The sequence below is a fragment of the Drosophila simulans genome, chromosome 3R, assembly GCF_016746395.2.
Source record: "Drosophila simulans strain w501 chromosome 3R, Prin_Dsim_3.1, whole genome shotgun sequence".
In the NCBI taxonomy this organism is placed as follows: Eukaryota; Metazoa; Arthropoda; class Insecta; order Diptera; family Drosophilidae; genus Drosophila; species Drosophila simulans.
Genome location: NC_052523.2, coordinates 5,770,630 through 5,798,084, shown reverse-complemented (window position 1 = coordinate 5,798,084; position 27,455 = coordinate 5,770,630). Strand labels below are relative to the sequence as shown.

Below are 27,455 nucleotides of genomic sequence, written 5' to 3'. Positions count from 1 at the left end.
CCAATTTGGCTGGCCATCAGCGACCCCGGTGAGTGATAAAAATTTATTGGATCGAAAACAATAAATATTTGATTTGATTCATTCGTCGGCTTCCTCGTTCCTTGGCCCCCCGGTGGCGGCCCATGATTCAGTTTCAATTGATTTCGTGGCGTGTCCATTCGTTTAATTGAAATACAAAATTGTTTATGTGCTCTAAACTTCGCACAGGACATTCCTAAATGACTAGGCCGTAACGAGAACGAGAAAAAATTACACTAAAATTCCGGCAAACATGAATGGTTGCGTGCGCTGCTCTAGGGTCAAAGTGTAATTAACTTTGAAGCCCGCCCTCATTTGCAGCCCATCAAGGAGATGAAGAGCAAATTAGAGGTGCGGAATAAGGAATCCCGCCGAAAGAATGGAAAAGAAACAAAGACGCGTCGGCTGAAAAGGGCCACAATCCCCAGCATTTCAACGCCTATTACAACTGCAAATGAACCCATAAACCCATTTAAGCTATGCCCGCAACACGAAAACTTTTCTGTTCCGAAAAATGGGGCGTGGCCAGCAGGTCCAGCCTTTCTGATTATTGCTCAACACTTGAAAAGTTTTTTTGTGGGAGGGGGTGGGGGTTGGGCGATCTGGAGGCGGCTTTCTGCCAACCAAAAGTTTACTTTCACCCACTGGAAGGAAGGCCAGCTCGGCACTTTGAATAAGAGATAAAACTGTTACGTGCCTCATGTCTGTCTGAATGGCGGAATATTTCTGTTATCGCAGTGAAAAGATGTTTCGTGCCCTGCGTGCTTACCTTGGCCAATGCTTTTGTGTTGCCTTTTTTCTAATATTGGCCAGGTAGGTGCTATTCCCTTGCATCCCTGTGACAGGTTGAAAGAAGCCCATACAACTTAGCCATTCTGCTTGATATCTGTATCTATTGGAACTTGGCTTTAAAGAAACAGCCGCAAATTGCGTACACGTCAGTTTTAAGCCATGTTTATTTTAGATAAAATTGACCACATGTTATTAAACTTTAGCTTGTAGTTATTATCGTTTCATCTGCAAGTTCGTTGAATAGAACAAATTGGTAAAATAGGCTTTTTTCTGCCATATTCGCCACACGAATTCTTTGTTGGTATTACTAGGTAAATTATTTAGAGCCATTGCAAAGGAGTAACAACAAAGCATTCAAATGAATGTATTCTTTTTAATTTATGATTTTTTTTAAGTATATAACTGAAATTATTCTTTTCAAAAGCTATTGCACTTCCGCTTTTTAACGGAGTTATACGCCTATAGAAAATTCATTGAATAAAAAGAAAATATATGCTTTATAACATTCGAGCGTGCATTTCTGCACGTGCATTTTAACAAAATAAAAAAAATTCAAACTAATTTTCTTATTTCCCGAGCTCAGATGGCCAAAGGCAGAACAGGGAAACTTCTTTTGTGCACTAAGCATATGCAATGGTTATACTGGAAGGACTGGAAAATGAGCCAGAAAGACAACGAGTTGTGGCGGCCAGCAGTGTCACTCAAGTCACTGGCATAGAACCCTTTCACGAATTCCAATCGCATACCTTTTTTACCCACTCTTTGTGCCACATCATCAACAAATCGTCAATAACACTTGACACTCGTTGCCGATTCTCAACCCTTTTGGCCCCAGACATGCTAAACTTTTTTAAGAAATTACTTTTTTGGCCCGCCGATAAACACTGAAACCGAGGAAGGAACAAGACGCGTTTTAGAGACCATTTCCCCTCGTTCCGCCGAAAACCATCTGCCATCGAGTCATTGGAGCCGTTGTCAAAGGCAGTCAGGCGAAGCAGACAAGCCACAAGGCATCAAAAAATAAAAAGAAAAAAACAAAAAAAGGAAAAGTTCCGGAACCCGACCTAACCACCGAATCCATGGCGATGGGACACAAAGCAGAGGCGCAAGGAAACGGAGGCCATCAACGTTTTGACCTTGATGAATTCTTTCTGGCCCGACTGATAAGAGCTCCTGACCCAGCCGCAAATCAACGTGAAATGAATAAGAACAGGCTCAAATGCTGAACACTTCACAGCGATTTTTAAATACCCTTATATAAACCATTAAGAGACTGAAAATCAAAATAATAGTCAAGTTAATCGGATTTGTATAAACTTGCTTTTACGTTGGATTTTCTTTTAAATCTGAACTGGAAAATGCACTCACTGATATCTTGTTTTACAAAATCTGTTTTTTAATAACAACAAAAGCAAACTAATAAAGTTTGAATATTATATGGAAAATATTTCCAGATTAGTTTGGTCTACCAAAAAGGACATCTTTTACATCAAGCTCATAACCGAGAAAGTTGAAGGTCTTTTTAAGTTCTACATACAAAAATTGTGCTCCTTGCCAGTGAACATTTAACAAAAAAAAAATGAGTACAAAAAGGAAAACGATGAAGGAAACTTTTACTTTAATTATTTGTCTCCCTTTGTTGTTGATTTTATTTTTTTGTCGGGATGTCCTTGTGTTTGTCTTGCTGATTCCGCTGGATGTTTAGCTTCCCGTTTCTGCTGCTTCTACGGCTCCTGTCGCTCTCAGCATTTCCATTCGCTTTCGAGAAAAATACAAAATATAAAACAATCGCGTTTAGTTTCGTCTGATTGCGAGCTGACGAGGATGCAACATGCTTGAAATTCCGAGAGCGTTGCTCACGTCCTTTTTCGCTTTTATTAGTGTATATCTTCTGGTGTCCTTGTTTCGCCCGTGCGCGCGTGTGTGTATGTGTCTGTGTGTGAATGTCTGGTAGCCAAATTGAATGACTTGCTTGGCTGGGCCCGAAACGGGGCTATACCGCCCATGTGAAGCCTCTACCGTATATCTTCGTACCTCCGGCGATCCTGTCACCCTGCCCCACAATGGTGGCTCCGTTTCACTTCCAGGCTTCCAGACTTCCAGGCTTGCAGGCGGCATGTTAACGTGCCGCCGCCCCTCGTTGCTGTCTCAATAGTGACACTCACATCCGTGAAATGCAAATGTATGCGTGCCTCCTGAACATTATGAATAATTCCGGTTAAGATTCCTTTTCAGCCATTTGCCATTTTTCCACCCCACACCCTCGGCCCATTCGCTTTTGCTCCTTTGTGGGACTCCACCTGAGCATAAGTAGTTGCTGTCGCTTGTTAAGCGACTTGTTTTGCTCCTGCCGCCGCTATAGTCATATAGCCGCTCATTCTCATTCGCATTCTCGTTCTCGTCCTTAGAGCCATTGTAGTTCATTCCCGCTGCCATTCTGCTTGGCAGTCGTGAGCTGTGTGACATTTATTATGCAAACCGGAAAGCAAAGCGGCAGACAAGCAGCTTGGGCAATCGGTAATTACACTGCTCGAAATGAGTCTGAGAATGTCTTTTTCTGGTCTACATATCATTCTTCTAATTTGATCATTGAGTTTCTTACATTATATTACATTTAATTATGAGCAAAGCAAGCGATGATTCGGCGAAGTACACTTTTAATTGATGTCTGCCTAAATTATTATATAAATGTGAATTTTAAGGATACGGATACGGATATTTGGTTCCCAAGAACTCATTAAATTGTTGCCTCAAAAGTATTCCTTAATTCCCTGAAAACCATCAAATTCCTTTTAATTCCAATTTAAATATCATATACTGGGACTCCATTTTATCCGTTGTATCATACTTAATTAATTAAATAACTCCATTGTTAAAGCACTCCTGCTTTTTTTTCAGTGCACCCAAGTTGGCAAGGACGCTCCAGCTTGAACTCGGCGATACTTTTGCGGTTTAACACGAAGCCGGGGGCGATGATTAGGCCAACTACCGCATAGCGGGCCCGAAAAACGAGGCAGCGGCCTGGAATGGATACAATCCGATCCAATCCGGCTCCTCAAGCGTTTCCCATTTCTTCCGCTACATTTGCCGGGGTTTTGAATTTTGATTAACGCCAGGTGATAAAAGGGTCTTTGAAGCGCCAATTTAATTTGGGTAAATGCCTTGTCTTCGTCTCCATCCAAGTCACCCAAACACCCGTCACGTTTTCAACTCGGAATGAAAATGCGGCACGAAATGATTGTTGACTCGGCCTGTCTATATATGTCTATATACATACGTATATATATTTATATATTTACTTTTAGCGCATTCAAAGGCGTCAAATTGATGGCCTGCCATTAAATCGCGGACCCCCATACGCATACGCATATGGCAACCCACAGACTTGTCACCTTTCTGCGGCTTGCGTTGGGTCAGGGTCACCGGGGGTCAGGTGGTACATTATCCTGGCTGAGCCGACTGTCTGGACTGCTCAAAAACTATGCATTGGCATTTGCTTTCGTGATTAATCGATCAACATCAGCAAGAACATCAAAAATAATTTACTTTGCCCATTGTGGGCCAGCGGGATTGTGAATTATTTCCATCAAACGCCGCTCAATTATACTAAGTGACACCAGAGGGTCGCTGGCAAAGCGAACTCTGCCATTAATAATAATAGACCACGCCCGAACGCCCGCTTCCCACCCCGCCTGCGAACCCCACCTTCGGCCCCACCCAATTAGCCGGATTCCAAGTTGTGTGTCCCTATGTTGGTTGTGCGGCAAATGTCACTGGGATAATTGAAAATTAATTATGTTGACATATTTGGAAAGTGATTGTTGAGATGGCGACTCGTTGATGATGCCCGTGCCATATAATTTCCGCCCCCTTCCCCCTCCCGAACGCGAACAGTTGCAGACAACCAGCCCGGTGGCCATTGAATAGCCAGAGGCCTGTGGCAAATTAGCCAGCCCCACTGCCACCACGAACCCACCATCACCACCATCACCACCATTACCACCATCAGGAGACCAGTCAGCTCCACTCCAAACCGGCTTAATAGATGCCTGTCAGGTGGCCATTCATTTGGTGACGGCGCGCCAAGCTTTGTCCCTGAATCCGGCGGGTCCCTGAATGAGCGTTATACTATACATTTTTTGCTCTTTATTTCCCCGGCGCACGGCACAAAGTATTTGGCTTTAATTGATGCCACCAGGTGAGCACTTTAAGCCTGCCCCTCGCAGATTCATCTCTTCCCAACAGGCAATGCTTTTGATTAAATAAAAGAATTATATGAAATACTAGCTGTGTGGTAATAAAAGTCTTAGTTGTAAGTAAATCAAGTTTATTTGCTATGCTTTTATGCAGCTAAAATTGCAAGTAAACCTGATACAGGAAAGTTGAATATGATATAACAAAAAAGAGTTTTCACTGTCTAAATGCAGCTACTGTTTGAGTGTTATTAAATGAAATACCCGAAGTAAATAAAAATAGCAAAACAATTTTTCTCCTTAAATATAAATAAAAATGTTGTGTGACAAGACACTTAAAGTGATCAAACAAAGCTATGTTGAATTGGCTTAGCTTTAGTTAAATTATGTGAAATAAATACAGCATACTTATAAACATTTTCTAGCCAAGATTTTAACTTCTTATTGCATTAAATCTACCTTGTCTTCTCATCAATATAATTTATCCTTTCTGTTTTTAAAAAAATGGGAATAAATCCATTGGTATTATGACCGTTTCTTATGATATAAATAACTATTATTCGCATACTATTTATTGTTAATGTTTTAATTTAGCATCTTATGCTATTAGAATCTAATTAAGTGCATATTTGTTAATCGCATTACATAATGTAATATTCACTTAGGCTGCAAGGGTTAAAGTCATTCGGGCAAAGGAGTGCAGCATTCAGCATTCAGGGTGCGCACTTTAAATGGGATCCGAAGACGGAAGGAAGCGGGCCAAATGCTCCGGCCGCTCATTATGCGTCTCCACTTCCGTGCGGCATGGGTATGTGTGAGTGTGTGTGTGGGTGCCACTGTGTCTGTGTGCGGGTGAGCAAACATAAAGACGGAAATGCAAACCAACTGGCAACAGCAAGAGAAACAACGGACTGACTGCAATAAACAAAAAAGCCACAGGAGAGGAGAATGTGAAAGGAGCGAAATAATAATTTCTAAAGAGCAGAAGTTAGGTTTGCATAAATAACGACAGTTTTGTGCCCATTTTGTTTGCATACTAAATGCATTTTCTGCTTTCAGACACACTCACACACACACACGCACACGCATACAACCGGGCTGATCCTTGGGGACTCCGAGATTAAAGTGTTGCCTTCCTTGCAGCGCCACATGAACGGCAGTCAGCTGGGTTTCAGCTTTAAGTTAACTGCAGTTGAAGTACCAATCGAAAATTAAGCAAAATTGTTTAAATTATACTAGTTGTCCCTTTTTTTTTGTGTCAGCAGAACTATTAATAGCAGGCCCATCATAAAGCTTGGCGTGCCCCTGTCCCACAGACAAACAACTAATAAAGTCCTGCGAACACAGTGAGGTATGCCAAAAGCGGTCTCGATGTGGCATTTCCTCACAAAACAAACGCATTTCGTGACTAACGCGCAAATGTCACGCGAACGTTGTTCTATTCCAGTGCAGTTGGCGGGTGGTCCTGGAATGCGAAAAGCACTGTTGGTCCTTGCGCCTTCCAAGCGCCACCCACTTCACGCGGATGCGGATACGGAGCCGGAACCATGACGCTATCAAGCGGAAGTGGCACATGCAGCCGACCGCGCATTGCTTACCCACTCAATCGCGTATGTGAAATACCAAAAATGTTCGTCGAAACGCCGCAAAAAATACGAAAATCGAATTCGAGCCCAACGATGCGATGGTCGACAATTAAGGGGGACCACGGTCTTTGTATGGGGAAAAGCGTGCGCAATTAGTAGTACCGATTATAAGACACCGCTGCGCAAATACTCATATTAAACAATCGCCTAGCGGGGCCCGAATGCCGCTGCAATTATCGACTCCAACTTTTCGCATTCGACCGTGGCAACCTTTCGGTACAGTAATTATTATGTGGGTTAAAAGCCAGCCCCCTTCCATCCACAGGCGTGCTGTGTGCGCTTCGAGAGGCAGACACGAACACGAACACGTCCACAAACACAGACACTAGCCAGCACTGAGCGAAAAACTAACAGAGTTCACAAATGCTCTCAAAATAAGATGCCTCGTGCAAGAAATATCAACAATCATTTAACTGCAAGGATATTACAAAGGGAGAAGGGTTTGATTTTGAAGAACTTTTCATTAATTTGTATATGAAAATAATTAATTTTTATATTTAAATAACTTACCAAAATACAGAATATTTAATTAAATACAATTTCTTTAAACTAGTTAATAGTTAAATTAACTTTTAAATCAAACCCAACCTTATAAAACCAGTCAACTATATTGAGTACTTTAGCCTACTCCTTTAGCCATTTAAATCCTGTTAATAAAGGCCAGCTAACTCTTAGGGCGTTATAGAATCAAATTTAATATTAAATTGAAAGCGGCACTTGACCTCGTTTTGCTAAAAGGCTCCTGGTCTGTTTCGAGTAAATATTTCCCCCAGTGTAAACACGATCCCCCAACTGCCACGCGGCCTTGTTTTTAAAGTGTTATTTCAGTGGGCGAGTGCTGTCACTTGGGAGGCGCTGAACCAAGCTGTTGCCTGGAAAGTCAGTCACTATGTCAGTCAGTCAGTCAGTCAGCCAGCCATTCAGTCAGTGAGTCAGTCAATCGGCGAGTCTGCCCTTTAGTCAGGCACTATCTGACGTCATCGGCAGATTGCGTGGCCGATTTAATAAAAGGGTTAAGTGTCTTTTGCTTTTTATGTTCACTTTTCATTAGTGAATGAAAATCAATATGTGTGCCGGGCAGCAAGGCTTTGTCTTAATTGAGCCAAGAGCTAAGGCCGAGATCTCTTTGAGTTGAGTCCTTTTCAATTTCCTCACGGCCGTCCTGGCCGAATTCTCATCTCATTTCTGCTAAGGACATGGTGGCGCACACGCAAAAGTGTTTACATTGTTGCCGGGCTACCTGGCAAATCATTTTACGGCAGCCCCGGGCAAATAAACTTGACAAACATTTCAATCAAAAGTGGAAAGCCCCAATCCCCAAACCCTCCAGGAACTCAAAAGGCAAGGGAAAAGGAAAGGAGCAAATGTCGTCTGCAGGCTGGGATTTAAGGTAAAGTCAACGCACAACATTAATATTTACCTAACCGCAGTGTCGGCAGCAGCAGGTGCACAATTAAAATACATTTTCACGCACAAAACATTAATTAGTTGCTATATTTTTTGTTGCCCAAGCAAAGCTGGCTAAAACAAACGGAAAACCGCAAGGCAAACACTCCCAGGCGACGGCCAGTTTATCAGTCGGCGGGATAATGCAACCAAATAGCCGTGTCCGACTGACAGCCACGCCCACTCCCAGCCCCCCTTGCCCGGAAAATCCAAGAGGGAAGCGGGGGGTGGGCAAGCATTTGCGCACTTCTTTCGCGGCTGCGTTTTCCCCCGACTTTCGACTTTCTTTCGGGAATGAAAGGGACTTGAGGGAATTTCAGCGCGCATAATGTGCCGCATTGCGGTTTTTCCTCAGCTCTGGCAAGAGTTGCCTGCTCAACGCCGCAGGACACACACACACTCATACAGACAAAGGCAGCTCCTTTCGCCATTTGTGTGAAGCCAAAGAGTCGCGCATGTTGAGCTGAATTTTGAGCATAAACGGCATAAAATATGTGAGCAATAAAACAGGCGATTGAAATGCTCAAGTCAAAAACTTTTGCGAAAATGCCTTTAAGCGCCATCGGCTGCAGCATTGGTGGGCGGAAAAGTGGGTGGCCGCCCACCAGTGTGCATATGTGTGTGTTTGATTTATACCCCCCACACACACTCCGCCCACAAATGTACGTATGCCACCACTTTCGCCACCCACTTCCTGCCCATGTGTGAGTGTCTAAGCCGGTGAATGAGCGCCATTGAATCCGAGCTGGCAGCCTGGCTGACTATGAATTGCCTGTTTTAGGCCGGGCTTCATCCTTTTTGTCTCTGCATGCTGGCAAACAGAGTAAAAAATAAAGAATCTGTTACCCAAAAGTACCAGCTCAAAATTAATGAATGGAATTGTTTTTTATAGGAAATTTGATTTAGCTGGAAAAAATCAATTGAAATAATTTATTTTAATAAATACTCCACGTATTATCCAACAGATTTATTTAAATACATTATAGACCTTGTTACAACTGAGTGTTTATTCAACTGCAAAGACACTCTACTTTCCTTACAGTGCAGACATCAGTGGGCTTAGCTTTCACATTCAGTTTACCCACTTTTCAATGGCTGGCAACAAACAAGCTCCGATGTTTGGACTTGTATGCGAGTGCGGCTTAGGTAAAAGTGTTTGAATTGAGAGAATTAGATGACTTTCTGGGGGCCGTGATGCCCGGATTTCGCTTTCAAGTTATGCATGTATTTGTCTGCCGAATGTCCGATTTTCGGCAAACAAAATGCCAGCTCCACTCACCGCACTCCATTCACGCAGAGGGGCACCATGAAAGCGAAGGCCTTGGGGCCTCCGAAAGCATTCGCTTCGGATGCAGCCCTCAAAAATTACTCGTATTTTCGGTGCTGTATTTTTAGTACAACCAACCAACCAACCTAACAACCAACTGGGCTAACAATAATAGCAACGCTATAGTAGCTGCCAAAACTCAGCCCGCTGCCGGCACGTTGCTATCTCTTTATAAATTCGTTCGTTCGTTCGCATTTTTGATGAGCGCCGAGAAGTATGCTGCTATTTTGGACGTTACCCACAGGCAAATGTCTGTAATCTAATTTTAAAAACGAAATTACATATATAAAGCGGGGAACATTTTCCACAAAATTGTTTGATTACTGTTTGCAAGAGCATAAAGGATAAGAATTTATTACATATTCGGTCGGCATGCTGCTGTTTTTTTTGTATACGATTTTATGCAATGCACTGTGGTCCAGAATTCGATTTTTTTGGCATAAAGTCTAAAAATTGAGCTACAGACTTGAAACTTTGTACATTTTGTTGTTAAATCACAAATAGTTTGCACAGAAAATTTGAAGTCTGTGCGACCACGCCCTCTCTTGCCTCCCATATTAACTACTGGTATGACTCAGGAGTCAACGAAATATAATTTTTTTTTTTTTTTTTTTTAAAGTCGTGTATATTGTTGTTTTAAAAATAATCGCCCTCTTCTTTTTCTAGTTCTACATTTTAAATTTCCGAATCTGAACTCGAATCAGAATCAGATTGTGAATCCAATATTTTGTCTCATGGATCAGGTTTAAAATTATACTGTATTTCCAAAAGACTTATTACTGCCTTCGGAAGTGGTTTTTCCTATTTTTTCTCTCTCTTTCTTTTAAACTAATTGTTGATAATAGTGGGTCCGAGTTATCAATCGCTCTGTGGAAAATATCACTCATCCTATTGATCCGACTATTTTTCCTTGCATGTGATAGTCGATCCCTTTTGTAAAGCTTATTCCGGGCTTCACTCGTATTTTCAGTTTCCTTTTTAATCTTTCTCCTGCATTTTGGTAAGATAAGTTTCGGCGTCCCATTTGCTTCGGCGTCGTGGAGTTTTCAAAATCTCTAACAAGAATAGTTTTCTTTGTCGCCATCCACTTGGTATGTTTGGAAATAAATCGGTCTAGTTATCTGTTACACTCGGGCAGTTTTTTTTTAATAAATAATTCAAAATTTTCTTTTTTTTTGTCAATATCTTCTGTCTGTTTCGCTTCCTGATTATTGTTGTTGATTGCGGAATAAACGTAATCTGAAACATAACTTATTTGCCTATTGTTACGCCTCCAAATGTCCAGGAGGTCGCTATGTCTGAACTCAAAATTGCCTATATAAAATCAAATTTTTAAGAAAACGAGCAAAAATGGGCAAAAGATATTACTTTACCGTGAAATACAATAGTTAAAGGTACAAACTGACGTTTTTAACTTTTGTCAGAAATTGTCAGAAAATTAGTTATACTCCACGAAACACAGGGGACACGTTAGAATTTTCTGTTAAAATACACATAAATTGGATGTCACACAACATAAAAACAGTACAACTATACATATATTACCTAAATAAGTTAAAAACATCATACCTTGGCATTTATTTTCCATATTTTACTATAATTTTTGGATGCGTATTAACGATCATACCACATGCAAAAGTAAGCAAGTAATTTTTCGGAAATTGCATTCTCTCAATCAGCTTTTTAACACTTCAACTTTAAAAGCTCATAAAACGATTTAGTGAAGCTTTCGGTCAATTTTGTTTTTGGTTTTTATTTATATGATCAATTTTCTATTAGAAAATAATTGCTAGAGGACGATATATTGACATAAAAATTTAGACTTTATGCCAAAAAAAACGAATTCTGGACCATAGTGCAATGTTACAATGTTGTTCAGGAAAAGTAATAAAAGGTAGAGAGGCAAATTACAGTGTGGATTTTTCGGTTGTTTAATTCAAACGTAATTACCCAGTTAGCTACGGGGATTTATAAAGGCTATGCTATTTGTTGCTTGTCAAAATTATATTTGTATTGGCTTCTGATTCAAATTTAAATACTTAATTTATTTATGCCTCACTTGTAAAGCCCTAAAGTTCTTCGTTTAATATTTTTGTGCCACCAGGAGACCTTGAACTGGAATAAATTGGCTACGAATCTTTGAATAAATTATGTTTGTCATTGTGGTTATCACAGTGGTTATTTTTGGTAAACTGTATCCATTTTCAGTATGAATTTTCCTGTGCAAAAACTATCAAGTTTTCTTGCAATTAAGCAAGGAAAATTGGTCGAAAGCCACCCACAACTCATTTTCCTGTACTGATATAAATCCATTTCCTCTACTTATCAAATTGGGGTCAGATTTCTACATTGGGGACTCGATACTGCATTTCCCGTGTTTCTTTCAACCGTGTGCTATCGTCTTAAAACCATGATGATTACCAGAAATTAACGTGTTGTCTGGTTCCTTGGCAGACCCGTAAAGCGCCCAAGTGGAATCGTTAAGGTGAAGCTAAAGGACGAACTCATCAACTTACTTGGAATTAATCAGCGACATTGGACGCAGCGCGGCTGAATGCATTTTTTATTGGTTCGCTTGTGCTCGTAAAGGACTCTATCTGGCGTTCTATCGCTTTCTGGATCGGGGTGGTGCTGAAGTTCGTGGAGGTCCTGGAGGTCCTGCGTGGCGCCTTTGAGAGCGGGCACATCGTTAACGGCTTAATTGCTTGCCCATTTACACACAGTTGACGTCATGAAGGGCACCAAATCCCAGCTTCCTGCTGCTTCTTCGCGTTTTTCGCCTCTATTCAGGACCTTTGTGTGTGTGTACGTGTGTGTGGCTTTATGTTGCAGCTAATCCGCTGTGCGATGGAATCCTAGGCCCCTTGAAACTTTGGCTTACGGCCGTGGCATGCGTGCTTTCATTTATGCATATAATCCGGAAATCCGTAAAGGAGCCAGCCGCTCCAGCTGCTTTTCCTTATCGCCTAAGCACTTGATCCGCTCGAGGACATAAAGACATTACATGACAAAGCGATTTGGCGCGACACGGATGTGCGTGTTTTTGAGGTTTTTTTTCAGGAAAACTCGCGTGATTCGTTATATCCATTCAATTAAATTGCATCCTTTTGCACACACAGTCGATTTAATTAAATATTTATTTTGCCACCGGGTCTCGTTTTCAACGCTTCACTTGTTTTCTAAGAATTTCAAATCGATTTAATTGCTCTAGGCTCTGCTTTAAACTTGGTTATTTTTAAGGAATCTTAGTACTTTTAATATTTTGACGTGTATATGGGTATTTAATAAGCTAATGGTATTAAAGGAAAATCAGACTAACATTGATATGTATCGTTAAAGTTATGGATTTATTTAAATTCCTTCGTTCACATTAATTGCTTTTCGGATTTATCTTCATTGGTTATTAATTGATTTTTACAACTTTAAATTGTTTGCCTTACAGTTCACCTGCAAAGAGTAGAAAAAAACATAATTGAAAATCTCTGTTTAAATATAGACAATTATTTGTGGTTAACAGTGATAATGATTTCCCACAAGTGACAGCCCAATTAAACACATGCAAGGCCACTCAAACCCACAAAAGGACCTCCACTATCTGGATGGCCTCACCTGCCGCCAGATTACCTGGCGAGGACCTCAAAAAAAAGAAAAGAGAAAGAAAAGCGAAACCAGGATTAAAGCCGCCGCTGGAGGAGGCGAAGGCGGCAGCGGGAGGGGAGGAGGCAACACTCCGGCTTTTTACACGTTGGGTTGTAATTACATCACAGCAGAGATTTTTCTTTGCACCACAGGCATACAAGCACACACTCACACACTCGCACCTGCACACATAGGGGATATAATTAGAGCATAATTACAGCTACACTAATACTCGAGTATCAGGCAGAAAGCAGCAGAAAAGAAAAATTAGCAGCCAGCCAAGAAGGGGGCGCTCCAGCCGGTCATCTATTAAGTATAATCAACGCCACGGCAAGCGGAAATAGACAGATTTCCGGCTATTAAACGCCCAACAGAGCGGCAAAGACTCTCAGGTCGCCTTTCAGCTGACAGCACTGGAAGAAAAACCGAAAAACAGTGCTGCCTAATACCATTTGAGGAACGAATAATGCCCAATTCGAAAAGGATTAAGCTATAAGCTTCTCTGAAAGCTGTTATATTTTAAATTTTACTTCTGTTGAAATTCTACAAGGAGCCTATTTACTTAGAGTTGAATACCAATTCCTAACTAAAGAACAGTAACCCTTAAAATAACACATTTAAGAAGATAATCAGTACAGATTTAGAACGTATTTATTTTGCCTATTTTTCTCAGGTGTATGCTCTTTGTGAAGCCCATCCAAATATCGTATGCACAAATTGAAAAAACAGAAAATGTTAATTAGCTGTAATTTTCTTGCAACGTTACTAGGGATGATGGGCTGGAGATGGAGCTCCGGTGGCGCCTCCTGACATTGACACACACACTCCTATACACACTTGGATACAGCAGGTGTTGCTTTAATGATGTAATACCCCCCTCGGGGAGACCCCTGCCCACCACCCACAGCTGGATACGGCATAAACCGGTGAGCTCATTTATTAACATAAACAGTTCATTTGTATTAAACTGACAGTCGCAACATGAGAGCTCGGCTGCCTGCTAGTTGATAGTGGGTCGATCGAGGGCGTGTCCTTGCCACAGCCCCCTGCTACTAACCGAAATTTTCGAAGGGCTGGGGAAGGGGAAGGGGGGCTTACATGAATGCAAAACATAAACTTCGATTAGCGGCAGCAAATAGCTAATGGCCGCCATCAAATGGCGAAGGCGAAGGACCGGTGCCATTCGCAACTGAAAGTGCTCTTTTGTGCGGCTCGCTATCAGGTTTCTTGTTGGCCAAAACGATTCACACACTTCTGGGGAACGGGAGTCCATTGTTCCACTCGATGGCTGCCACTCGCAACAATTTCGTATTTCTTACATTCATTTACTACAGAGAAATACGAATATATACATATATATATAATTCTTTATTTTTTCGCGCTCGAGCACGCGATATGGCAATTGATAAAACACCGGGTATTCGATATTTCCCAGCCAGTCATCGTTAAGACATACCCCATTCAGCCAAACAGTACGAGTATTCGCCTTGTTTCATATTTTTATTACTATGTGCAGTGTGTGCATGTCTCTGGGCGAAATCATTAATATTGTCATGTTATTTGCATTTTGCTAATTTTGAGCAAGCAGAACTTTGATTTATTACGATCTGGTGTGGGTTGTATCGAAGTAATGGCCTACATTTATGGCAGTACAGCAGAAGCTAAGCCAGGAAACTATTTTTATATCTTCGGTACATGGCAGTACATCTGCCATTAAATGTATTTCCATAGGTGAAATCTGTAATCTCGATTTCAATGTCTGCTCTGATTGCTCGTTTCCGTTTTCATGATATTTGTTTGCAAGCAAACAGAAGCTTTATTTATTATGATTTGGTTGGGATAGTTCAAGATAAAAGTTTAGATCTAAAATGTTTATGAAACAGTGTTTTATTTCCCTCAAATAATTGCCTCTTTTCACTGCTGAAGTGTGTAATCTCTGCTGCGATTGCTTGACCCCCAGCTAAAAAGTCTGTCAAAAGGATCAATAACATTATCTATATAGGTCGTAAATGTGTTGGCGTGTTTAGGTATATGATGCATGACCCTTCTATAAATCATGCGGCTCTTGCAACCTCCTAATGGAGTTTGGCTTTAGTTTTTGTTGAATTTTTCCGACACAAAAACGTGTATCAGAGGAGCATCGCAAAATGGCCAGCGGCCCGAATTCGACATGGTTCCATTGTTATTGAACAGAGGACCACGAAAGGATAAAGAAAAAGACCGATGGCACTGGCGGCTGATGCTCCGGCTCTAGTAGCTAGCTGCTCCGGCAAGAGTGCCGTAAATTGTGATAAAATTCACAGAAATTTAATTACGACGGGGCCTATCCGCAGGCGGATGGGCTGGCGCAACTGCATTTCGATTCGGAAACATGTCAGTTGCCAGGTAATTTATTGCGGTACACACTTTCTGTGGCAACTCAAAACCCGCACGGATATCACTTACATGGCCAGCGGTGGCGATGGCGACACGTTCCGCGGATATGGGATGCAATCTGCAGCCGAATTCTGCTATGTTGGCATATAGATAATGGCGATGGCGCAACTAAACCGACAGTTTTGGCTGCCAGCTCAACGAACCGCGACGCGAACACGGAACACGGAATACCGAATACGGATGCGAAACGGGTTACGGGTTACGGGTTATTTCGATGGACACGGATTTACCGGGGTACCAGCAACGGAAGCGGGTACGGGATCGGGACCGAGCGAGATGGAGGTGTCAGTATATTGCCCGTGGCACGCTGTGAATTCGCAACTAGCCGTTGCATTTGCGGCTTTGCCACAAGTTCAAACTGCGTGGGAGGCGGTGACCCCGCTAATGCCACACTCTCTCTCTCTCTCTATCTCTCACACAAACACACACTTTTGCACTTTCTAAACACTGTGGTACGGGGTTATTTCGTGCTTTTGCCTCTGGGGCCACCTCTATATTTATATTCAACCGACCCTCGTCGAAGGATCGCACGATATTGTTATCCTGGCTGAGTTATCCTCGCGTTTCGGTGGCTGTAACCGCGCGCTGCGTGTTCATTGCTCGACTGCGGCAAACTGACAGGCGAGGAAAGCGCGCCGCTTTTCCATTTTCCGTTCGCCTAGGTCGTGTCCATAAGCCGAAGTTACACTTGTACCCGAACTCTTAGCCGGATAAAAGCGGGCCGAAAGAGAGAAGAGGACTCGAAGTGAAAGAGAGCGCCTTTCTCTTTGGCTCGCAACAAACTTAAAGTCAATGTTGGCTCTGCGATTAAGGCCTTTGGGAATATGGCCCTATTTCGGCTTGGGTCTGCGCTTCAAATTCAATTTGGCCACTCTCACGTTGGCTGCTGCAATTTCGGGGCACTCGAAGGCCCGAAAACACCATCCCGCCCCGCCCCCCTGATAATAAAGCGCCCACACCCGAAAACACCTCCGCCTCAGCTCGGCACATGCAAAGTGCGGGAAAAACGGGCAAACAATTGGGTCAATTGGTCATGGCTGTCAAGGTCTTAAACTTTCGTATTTATGGCATGCCATGCATTGTAATTTTAACTTTAATTTGTAAACTCGAATGAGGGGCGAGTGGAAAAACTCCATTGCGATCCGGAACGGCTGTTGATGGCATCCCGATGAAAGGGGTGAAAGGGATACTGGGCGGCAAAAGGGGTTACCAAGTGGCCGGGCTGCGTGCGTTGCATGTGCAGCAATTTCCGCCGTAGTCGCGTGCTTCCGCCATCCAGTCCGGCCGGACTGCGACGGATTGCCACGGACTGCTCCGTACTACGCCGGAATGCGACGCTCGGGGCTGCCGGACAGCACTTAAGTATCTGTTGCCGACAAAGTGACACCCTCCAGATAATATCCGCAACTTGCGGTCTCCGCGTGCGACACACTGCCGTTCATAACGCGCGCGTGCCTCCCCTGAATAACCCTACTGATAATAACCACTTGCAGTGCTGGCTGTAATGTAGGACGCAATCAATGGCGCGGAATGGGTGGCAGAAGTCCACCCATCGCAAGTTATTGGGAAATATATGATTATATGATTATATATAAAAGCCATATTAGAGTAGCTAAGTATAATTAAAACAGCCCATAAATATATACCGCTTTGATACTTAATTTGATACTTAATTTATTTTTAAATAAGAAAACATATTGCAAGCTCCCACTCTAATCAGTAACAAAAAATGCTATAAACTTCTCCCCTCTTTCCGCATTTATTGCCCTGTGATTTTCCATTTAGCCAACTAAAAGCTCAGCAGTGAGGAATCAAAATCTCCGAACATATATCAAGCTGAATCATAAATTCTGCTTACATATATCCCGCCTGTCGAATCAATAATTATGTAGGTTGTGTCTCGCTTTTGGGCCGTGTTTTTATGGCCAACTGGGTGCTAAATTTTATTTATTAGCAAACTTTTGCGGCTTGTGTAACTTTCTTCCATTTCTTTTCGACGGCTACACATTTCTGTCTGTCAATAAAGCTGGCTAACAACGCGACTGGCTCTTCATCTTTGTGTTGGCCATGTTGACGTGGATGTTGTGGCGCCTTCATTGGTTCGCCGGCGAACATAAATGGTCGACAGTAAATTAATTTACGTACATCACAAGTGCGCTTAATGGCGTGTATGGGCGTGGCCGCTGGTCGACCCTTTCCCGTCGGTTTTCCCGAATCCAGACCTGATCCCGGTGCTCCTGCTCTGCTCCAGTTCGAAAAAACGTTGCAAGTCGAGTGTCCTGTCCAGTCCCTTTGGCATGGCAAATGCGTGTTTGGACCGTGTCCCGCGGGCGGAGGAGTATCTCGCACTCCATTCCGAGCCATTTTCCCTCGCATGTTAGCCAGCCATTTTTCCCGCCACCGGGCAGCCCCCTTTTCTGCATCGCTGACATTTTAATTGCATTCGGACAAGGCAGCCAGTGCAGCTGCAACTGCGACTGTGACTGTAACGTCGATGACAAGGACAGCGAGCCGTTCCAGAGACCGGACCAAAAAGTGCGATATGACATAAAAAAAAATGTACAAAAACCTTTAAAAATAAACTTAACAAAAAATGTAAATCTCATGCATCAGAGCTTTTTTATAAACCACCTACTTATCCGGAAAACATTTTTTAAAATGGTTTCATATAATTCTATAATCTATAAAAATTAGCATGGGAACAAGTCGTTTATTTAATGCTCACAATTAAATAAAATTGTATTAAAAAATATTTTAAAATATTATAATTAGACTGATTAGCAAATGCTTTATTTAAGTATCTTAACTTTTACAATCTATGAAAGATACAAATAATTTTCCTTTTATCCTTCCCTTAAAGGATACATGCTGATTTACTTGCGAAATATATTTCGTGCAGTGCACAGATGTACAGTTGTCGATGTTGGTGGTTCAAAGTGAGGCTGGGCCACTGACTTTTTGATTTGCTTAATCCCAGATCGTTCGCCGAACGGAGTAACTGGAGGGACATGGCCGAAAGAGGCAGCTGGGCAGAAAAAGAAATCCTTTTAAATATTTCAATAGACAGAAGGAGCCGGCTCGGCACCCAATGGCAGCTTCATTTAGCCGAGCAATGACCATTAGGCGCACAATTTCCTTTTTGACGTTGCGCTTTTGCCTCATATCTTTTGTCTGCAGCCGGGCTAAGCAGTTTCCCTTGGTAGCCGGCATCCCAGGCACCTTTTCGCATATCCAAGATACGCCAGACAATATAGCTAAATGTTTAATGAGCGAAAGTGCAGCGAGCCGGGGCCAAAGATATAGATATATGTAAGGAAATAGATGTAGGGGGCCTGGCAAACAAGGAAGCGGCTGCCGGCTAGGAAATGAAAGAAGCCGAATCGAAAGACAACATTTGGCCATATAAATAAATAAAATCCAGCTAAGACTACGAAAACGAAACGAATTGAAAAAGAATGGGGCCAAGTGTCTGCCCCATCTGCCACCTGCCACACTCTGGCGCACATACATATGTACCAGTCGAGCTCCTATGCATTTATGGTTCGGTGAACTTCTCGATGTGGAATGCAGTATACATGAAGTAGAAAGTAACATGGATCAAAAGATAGATTAAGGTGGAGCATACATTTAACAAATGCATGCTATTGAATAGTGGTATAAAATTTAAGCTTAAGGCAGTTTGAATGCCAGGCCCATTTTCATTAACTAAACTTATTTATTTCTGATGATTACGCGTGATTTAGCAGCACTAAGCTGACTACCTCCGGGTTCTATATGCCGATGGATATATCCATTTCTTCTGTGTCAATTTCGGTACTGGCTCAGCTCTAAAGTTCACTGAACTCCCCAGAAGTACGGGGATTATTGGGAGCAAGGCACACCAGAAGTTACTGCAACTGTTGTTACTCCTCGAGCGCTTATTCTCATATGGAATTGTGTCACGTATTTTATTTCGTCAGATGTCAGGGGATTGGGGATGGTGGATCGGAAACGGGGAACAGGGAACTGGGAACCTGACCAAAACTGTCCGCATAACTGGCGAAGCTCTGACGTTGCCGCCGAAACTTTACGGAGCACAGTCAAAGTTTCTAATTTAATTGTAAACTCAAAATGTGCAAGGCAGAAAATAAATCCCACGTACATATATGTAATGTGATTTCCCACCTGCCACTGCGAGGGGTTTAAGTTTGGGGGTGAAGTCCCAGACTTGACCTATGACATGTTGGACCTTCCGCATTTTGTGTGACCCAAGCAAGCGGTATTTTTAGGACTTTAACGATTTGAAACGAAATTAAGCCGAGCCAGTGAACCACGAAAATGGGATGCGACTGGCTCGTTTGGCACATTAGTCACTATTTTTACCGCCGAGCGGTGTTGCACTTAAAAGCGGAATTTAATTATACCCAAAACCAAGGGCACGACATCCACATCCACATCCGCATCACGGCACGGATTTGGGCCTTCAGCGTGTTTGCCGTTTGTCAGGCCAACAATGCCATAATACCACCACACTTGGCCCCATTTCCACACACCACCTGGTGCGCCTCCTTTGGCCAGGTGCAATTCACCTGATCCCATTGTTTTGCTCCAACTTGGTGGCGCTGCCAAAAGCGAAAGTTTATAATGGACTTGGGCTTGGGCTTGTGCTTGGGAGTGCAACTTTGATTCCGAACCGCTTCGAAATTAGTTGACAATGGAAGGCCTGGAGTTGGCAGCTAAAACAGGGACTAAAACAAGCCAGCCGGTCCCCAAAGCCAGCCGAATGAAATTGGAATGTTTGCCTTTGGCTTGAGTTTGCCTTTGCCTCGTCCAGCCCGCCAGTCTCCTCTGCTTAGTCCGCAACCGAAAACGATTCCCGGACACGGACAGGGAGCAGTCCTCCGTTTGCAATATCCGTCATTGCTTTCACAGTGGGTCCACTATATTCGACAAGCCAATTAACTATCCAAAGCAATTTTAGAATTATATGACACATGTGAAATGTGTTTTAATTTATATATAGTATAAGTTTAAAGCTAATATATTGCTAATCCGTAGATGTAACAAAAAACCTACTTATATGTAGATATGTTCTGTTTTATTTGATTAAGCTATATATATTACTCATGGCTGATTCAATTCCAACGAAGAGCGCTTAAATATATATTGCATTCAATAGGCTCAGTCCTTGAAAATTTCATTACTAGCTTCTTCATTCTACTGAGAATTGAAAGTCCAAGAAAGTTGGTCCTCGATCAACTGTGCGCCAGTTATCTCCACGCCCCTTTTCGCTGTGAACCGGGGGGCGTTTCAATTGACATTTTAATTGCTACTCGCCGCCGTTGAGTTGCGTTGCGTTGCGCTGCGTTGCCATCATCGCCGCACAAGCAGCGACGCCTGCCGCTCCTTGCTGACACACTCGAAACTCCAGGACCAGGACTGCACAGTTGGCCTCCATCTGCTCCGCATCCGATGCAGAGCCACTCCAGTCCGCCGGGTCAGGAGGGGATTCCTCAGTGCATAATTTAATGTGGCTTAATGCCGGTTTATCTGCGCCAATTATTTGCCATCAACAGCCGGCTGACTGTGCGGCGAGGTCATTGACTGGTCTAATTGGAAAAGACAAAGGGGTAATTGCCGGGGTGGGCGTAGTGTCCAATGGGGATAGGTTGCACAAGCGCCGGCTTGCCAATTAATAACCCGACATCGCAGATAGCAGACCCTTGATGACAAGTTCAAGTCGGCCTGCTCGGGAGACCTTGCCAGATCATTGCGCTGCATAATTGCCTCGATTATGCACAGCAATGGCGCGCCAATTCCACGTGGGGTTGAGGTTGATGCATGTGCTCCATAAACTTGCGAAGCTTTAAAAGTTACGCGATAAGAGCCGGCGAAGCCCCAAGTGTGCTCTTAGCCATCTTATCCCTGGCTAAACCGCGTCTAAGGCGGTCCAAGAATTCCACACGGCGTATGCGCAATGTCAGCACCACACACATCAATATCGAATTAAACACCTGCCAGTGCGAATCGCTTTTAATCAATTACCCATTGCAGCTTTCAACTTTAAGATGAGAGTGAAAAGCAGCTGGTGCCGCAGGAACTGGCTTCCTGCTACGAAGAATCAGGTAACCAGATCCTTCAAGGCGAAGCTCACTCACTGAAAATTGAGAATCAATGCACAATCAACACACTACAAGTTGTCTGCTAAAGTTTTTCAAGGAAAACAACAAATTTGTAGAGAAAATGGGTCACTTAAGAATACGCGTTTTTCCAATTTTACGCGTTCTCTGAAACGGGTTCTCACTTTTAATAATAATGAAATCATCATTAGATAACATAATTAAACATAAATGTTAATCTTAAATGCATTCCATTAATTTTGAATTTTTCTGAGTGCACCACGGCAGTTCCCATGTTTTTCCGCTTTTCCCATTTAAATAGTCCTCTCGCTGTCCTCGCTTGTCCCTCTCCCACTCGTTGCCACTCTAGCCGGAATCTGGAATCTGAAATCCAGAATCCAGGTTGCCAGGGCTCTAACGGAATATGAAATTTGCCACTTTTGGTTGCCAGTCGGCGGCGGATGTTGGGCGCTGTTTGTAGCCCTGTCGTCGCAGCGATTTCGAGTAAGTGAAATGCGCGTAAAAACTTTAATTAAAATGGAAACCTTACAATTGCATTGTGGCCGCAGGGACAGCCGACGAGGAGTCGTCTACCATCTACCACCTACCGTCTGCCGTTCACCGTCGACATTTTAATTAAATTAAAAAATTCCCAGTTGCCTGCCGGTGTGTTGGCTGTCTCAAGATTCGTCGTCCATGCGCCGTCGTTTGGGCCAAGTTAAAGCCTGCCGAACATTTCAATTGCGACGGCTATGGTGTCGGCCGTAATTAAATCAGCGCTACATGGGCACATGGTCGGTCAAACTTGCCGGACGAAGCCATTGAGCAGTGATTTCAAAGGAAATCAAATACACAATCCACCAGCTGAATCTGGATGGGGTTGACCAACAAAGCCAAGGGAGGCCAACAAAACAACAAACCGAAACTGTCGCCGTAATCGAAGACGGGCAAGACTCTAATGAAAATCAATAATTCAAGCAAACAATGGCCGATGGCGGCTTTAAAAGCCACTTTCATGCCGGTTCGGGCCATAAATAAAGCAAACTATGAGGCAATGAGGCGCCTTATGTTACTTAAGCTCTGCAGCTGTCGGCCTTTATTCTTTGTTGTTGCCACAGCCGCTGCTGCTGCCGTTGTTCTTCTGGCCAGCATTTCTTTGTGGCTGCCGTGGATACACTAAGCCAATAGTTTTTGAGCTGGAAATCAATTAATCGTATATTAATTGATTTGAAGCAATTAAATCACTATATTATGTCTTAAATGGGAATTGGAAGTGCGTGTTAGAACCATTTATTTTTAAATCTGAATATTTATCTATTGAAATGTCGAATCAGACTTAAATTAACTTAAATAAACCAAATTAACACTCCTCTTATCGCAGTATTTTACTTTATTGCATTAATAATAAGTATCCAAAAATATGAGAATAATATGTTTAGGTTAGCTTATATGTGGTGTTCTTAAATAAAAATTGCATATTGCCTCTTAATCAAAAGGTATTAAAGCCAGCTGCATTTTATTCGAAAATATTTTGTATACTTTTTCAATGTTGAATATTATAAAAAGATTTTGGTTAGCCTCCAAAAAGAGTAGCCTTATTAGGAAAAATGTATTTTATCACACAAAATTGATGCTCTTTGCCTTGCTTTTAATGTATTGTATTTTCTAAGTGCTTGAAGGCAATAGAAGTGAAATGGGGCAGAAAGTTGGCCTGCCCAGAACGGCTGCAATCGATGGCGTGTCTATGACAGACAACGAGCTGTTCAAAGGCGATACAGCCAGCATTATAATTGCTAGCACTCCACGGAGCATTAACCAACCAAACCACCCACCTCGTGGCTCCGCATTAAAGGCATTGAAGGGCAAACAATTTAACTTTGTTTCCCTCGAATAAACCAGAACAGATAAAGTTGCGAGCAGGTCGTGCAAGTGAAGCTGTTGTTCCTCGCCTGGTGTATTAAATAATTGAGCGTATGAAAATGTAGCTGAGGAAATTCCTTGGTGCATTAGCTCATAACACATACGCACTCGAAAATAGTGGAGGAGCACACTTTCGGCTGAAAACTTTTCAGCACATGTTGTAAAGCACATTACCTTTTGGGGGCTAAGCAAAACAAATCTGCCCCAAAAAGGCGATGGGAGTGCACTGAAATGGCTCAGCAGCAGAAAGCGTGTTTCGAGTCCTGAGAGTGCAAATAATTTTCTCCTTTTCCGCTTTTGCCCGACAGCCTGACACAATGTTTCACACCTTGGTGGCCCACAATGGGAGACAAATGGCCAAAAGGGGGGAAAAAATGCTGGCTGGCTGGCGATGAAATGAAGTGCGGCTCGAATGACATGCAAACTTTTAGCTCTCCCTTGCCCGCAAGACATGCACATCCTTTTGTGCCGTTTGCATTTGTCGAGTTACCAATAAAGTGTCTTTGAATGGAGAAAATTGACTCTGGCATGACAAACAGTTCCCGGAATCCTGCCAGAACGCGGCTGAAAAACAACTCGGCCATGAAAGCGTTTTGGCCGCATGACTTGTACTATCCCCTCAAACAATAAAGAACAACGCTAGTTCGCCTGTATGTTACACATATGTGTTTTGGGTGGGCTCTATGTTTCGAGTCAGTTGCTTTATGGGCAATTTATGAGCTCACATTAAGTCGAGCTCGTGTGAAGAAAAGCATAAGGTAGTCGGTTAAGCCATGTGATTTGTGTTGTAAAACCACATGAATAAAACATTTAATAACCACAAAAAGTTAATTGGAGAAATTAAGGTACTTGTGCGTTTTTTAAATGCCCTATAAAAGCATAAACATTTATGTGGTACCTTTGTAAGTTATATGATTTGTATTGTAATACCTTATTTTTTCCCAAAAGTTTTATAATTTGCTTGAAACATCATAAAGCACAATAATAATTCCAATAAATTTGATAAATAACCGCTTAATTTTTTAAACATATAGAGTATACAAGCTTCGGAGCTCTTTTATTTATTAGATAAGACCATGAAAATTGCTTTTCTATTACCCCTGGTTGCGTCTGACTTTTTAATGTGCAAATAAAACGCTGCTTAGCCATTAACTCACATGAGCGGCAAACAGGAAAGCATTTATTATTTATCGCTGAGCTAATGAAATTTTTGACATTCCCGCGATTCATTTGTCTGCGCAAATGAGAGTGACTTGGCAGCTCTCAAGGATGGGAAATGCGCCATGCATATAGATAGACATACATATGTTTATATGGACAGCAAATTGGTAAGTGATCTGATACAATATATGCCCCCGATATCAGCCACAAATCATAGTAGTTACACCCCACCTCACCTTGATTAAACAGCCTGGAGCCGGGCAAATATTGTTGTGTGTACCTATAATTGTTTACTCGGAGTACAACCAATAAAATACGCAGCCCTTCGGCAATTGGCCCATACTGCTGGTTCGCACTTGTGTGCCTTTTGTTGGTGGCACGCCAGGAGTTGTATCTGTGATTAATGGTAGCCCATATTTCTACACTGCCAGCAATTAGTGCAAACGAAATCAAATTTGAGCAGCGGCAGTAAAACGAAACTGGCCAGCGGGCGGTCCACGTAAAGTAGCCACCATATCTTACATATATTTGCCTAATAATGGTTCTTAAGTGGAAAGAAGACGGGAATGCCGACGGCGGCACATAGTTGCCATTTTATTTATGACACTCACTGGCTACGCCCACAAAAACCGGCACAAGAGATAATAACACGGGCCAACATTATTCTTCTTGGCCAACTGGTCTCCAGGGCGCAACTTGCCAACAGCAGTCGAGGGGCATAAAGCGTCGAAAGCCAGGAAAACGAGAGTGGAAATGGAATTGGAATCGGCATCGCCATAGCCATCGCCAGGATGAGCGGCAAGTGGGCAGATAATTATCTCAGTGCATAATCTGGGCCACCAGCACATCTTACTTGCTTCTTGCCTGTGGCCAAGAATCTCAGCCCGGCCGGAGTCAAGTGCCTCTGACTTTTGCCTGTTGTTGTTTGGTATTTACACGAAAATTATGCTGATTATGAGATTGTTCATGCGCGGAGCAAAAAGGAGGTGTGACTTTCGTGGAAACGCCTCGACGTGTCGCAGCTTTAGGGCTCCCCAAAGATCGATTCAAGTCCCAGTCCCAGTTCCAGCTCCAGCTCCAGCTCCAGTCCCATGGCAGAACCGTGTCGTCAAGGCCTCGTCCATATCATTTCTGTTCCATTAGCAGTGGTAATTTTGCTTAATTAGTTGATGAACAGCGTGCAGCTGTGTGATTCTTTTCTGGCCAAGTACATCCATCCAAAAGTCAAGCAGCTGCACTCGAGTGAAGCGCCACTTCAGGCCGCTAAATTGGCACACGCATTAAATGCTGCTCAAGCACATTGCTCATACGCCATGTGCAGCGAGCAGGCTTTAAGAACGTTGTTCATACGCCGCGTGGGGCGCGAAACGCTTAAAACGTTAAATCCCCTCCATATCCATATCCGTATCCGAATCCATTTCCAGCCGCACATAAATGATATACAACAGCCGAATAGTAGACGCAATAAATCCAAAACGCAAACTAAATAAATTAGGAATTTTAGTATTTATGGGAACGTTTTCTGGCTCATCAACCATGGGAGTCACGTAGCCGAGTTTACAGCCGCAACTAGGCGAAACCTTTTGCTGATTACGACGTGACCAGTCGGGAAAAGTGAGTAAGTCTATCTCTGCAAGACCGGGACTGTCTGGGTGTGTGGCTGCGGTACATAAAATTATTTTAAATTATTTTTGATAATTGAATGAAGCACAGGAAAACGTAGAATGATTTAACGCCATATCTCATGGCGACCCCATCCGGCGGAATGATAACTCTTTCTGGTTTATCCGCGCATGCGCCACTTTCGAGGAGAGAATCCTGCAGGATTCGAGGGGCGAATGTTGCGGAGGAGGCGCATCGAGCACGTGCACTTTGTTTACACAAAGTAATGAAATTTCAACAAACAAGCAGCTGGGAAATTGCCATGTCTACGATTCGAGTGTGGGGAGTGGGCCAACCGAAATTGCGCATAAATGCGGCTAATTGCATTAGGAAACAATGTTGCCAATAAGCATTTGACAGACATCGAAGCACCCAACAAGTTTTCCCACTCAATTCAAATTCAATGCATATTGATGAGCTCAGCTTGGAGCAAAGAGCGATATGGGGGCTAATTCGCAGATGGAAAGCAACGAAAGTAAGCAATGATTTCAAATGATGAATTTCGCAGTATCTATTCTGAGATGGAGATGAGCTATGCCAAATAAATTATGTTTAAATATAAATGTTGTTAAATGTTATGTTACCGACGTTTGACCATCGAGTTCTCGGGATCTATAAAATCTAGTAAATAGATTCTACTAGCATGCACCTTTGAAAAATAGTTTTTACACATTTTTTGCATTTTATTATAAGTTTTTCCAATTTCTTTGCCAAAATCATTTCGACCACAAAGCGCAGAAAACGGACCTGCACTCAAAATCATATTATCGATGTCCATATTTGAGTAGAATAACGGGTATCTGATAGTCGAGGAACTGCACTTTAGTGCCTCTAGAAATATATATTCCGAAAATGCATTGAAATTCAACCAATGGCCGTCCACTTCATTTTGATATCCTTGCGAGTGCCATGAAGCGCTGAATTTCAGGACCTTTTATGGCCAACCAGTTGGAAATGGAATGCATGAAATGCAGTTGACCTCGGATGCCGGCAGCGGGATCTTTATGCATTGCATTTATCTAAATCCGAGCAGCCTTGGCCGTTCAACGCAACTCACCTCGACATTTTATGAGCTGGAAGTTGGATTCGCTCCGTGGCAGCATAAATTATACCGCAT

General features: G+C 42.7%; 1 protein-coding gene across 2 annotated transcripts in view; it reads right to left on the bottom strand.

The window, feature by feature from the left end:
• Positions 1 to 16,127, bottom strand: part of LOC6727349 — a 108,966-nt gene extending 92,839 nt beyond the window's left edge. The window contains exons 1-2 of one of the 2 annotated variants that reach the window (XM_039296019.2): positions 15,507 to 16,127; positions 11,939 to 12,869 (exon numbers count right to left, since the gene is read on the bottom strand). The gene's annotated coding sequence lies outside the window, so the exon portion shown is untranslated. The remainder of the gene's footprint in view (positions 1 to 11,938; positions 12,870 to 15,506) is intronic. The other variant, XM_016176367.3, reaches the window with a different exon arrangement.
• Positions 16,128 to 27,455: the final 11,328 nt, after the last annotated feature.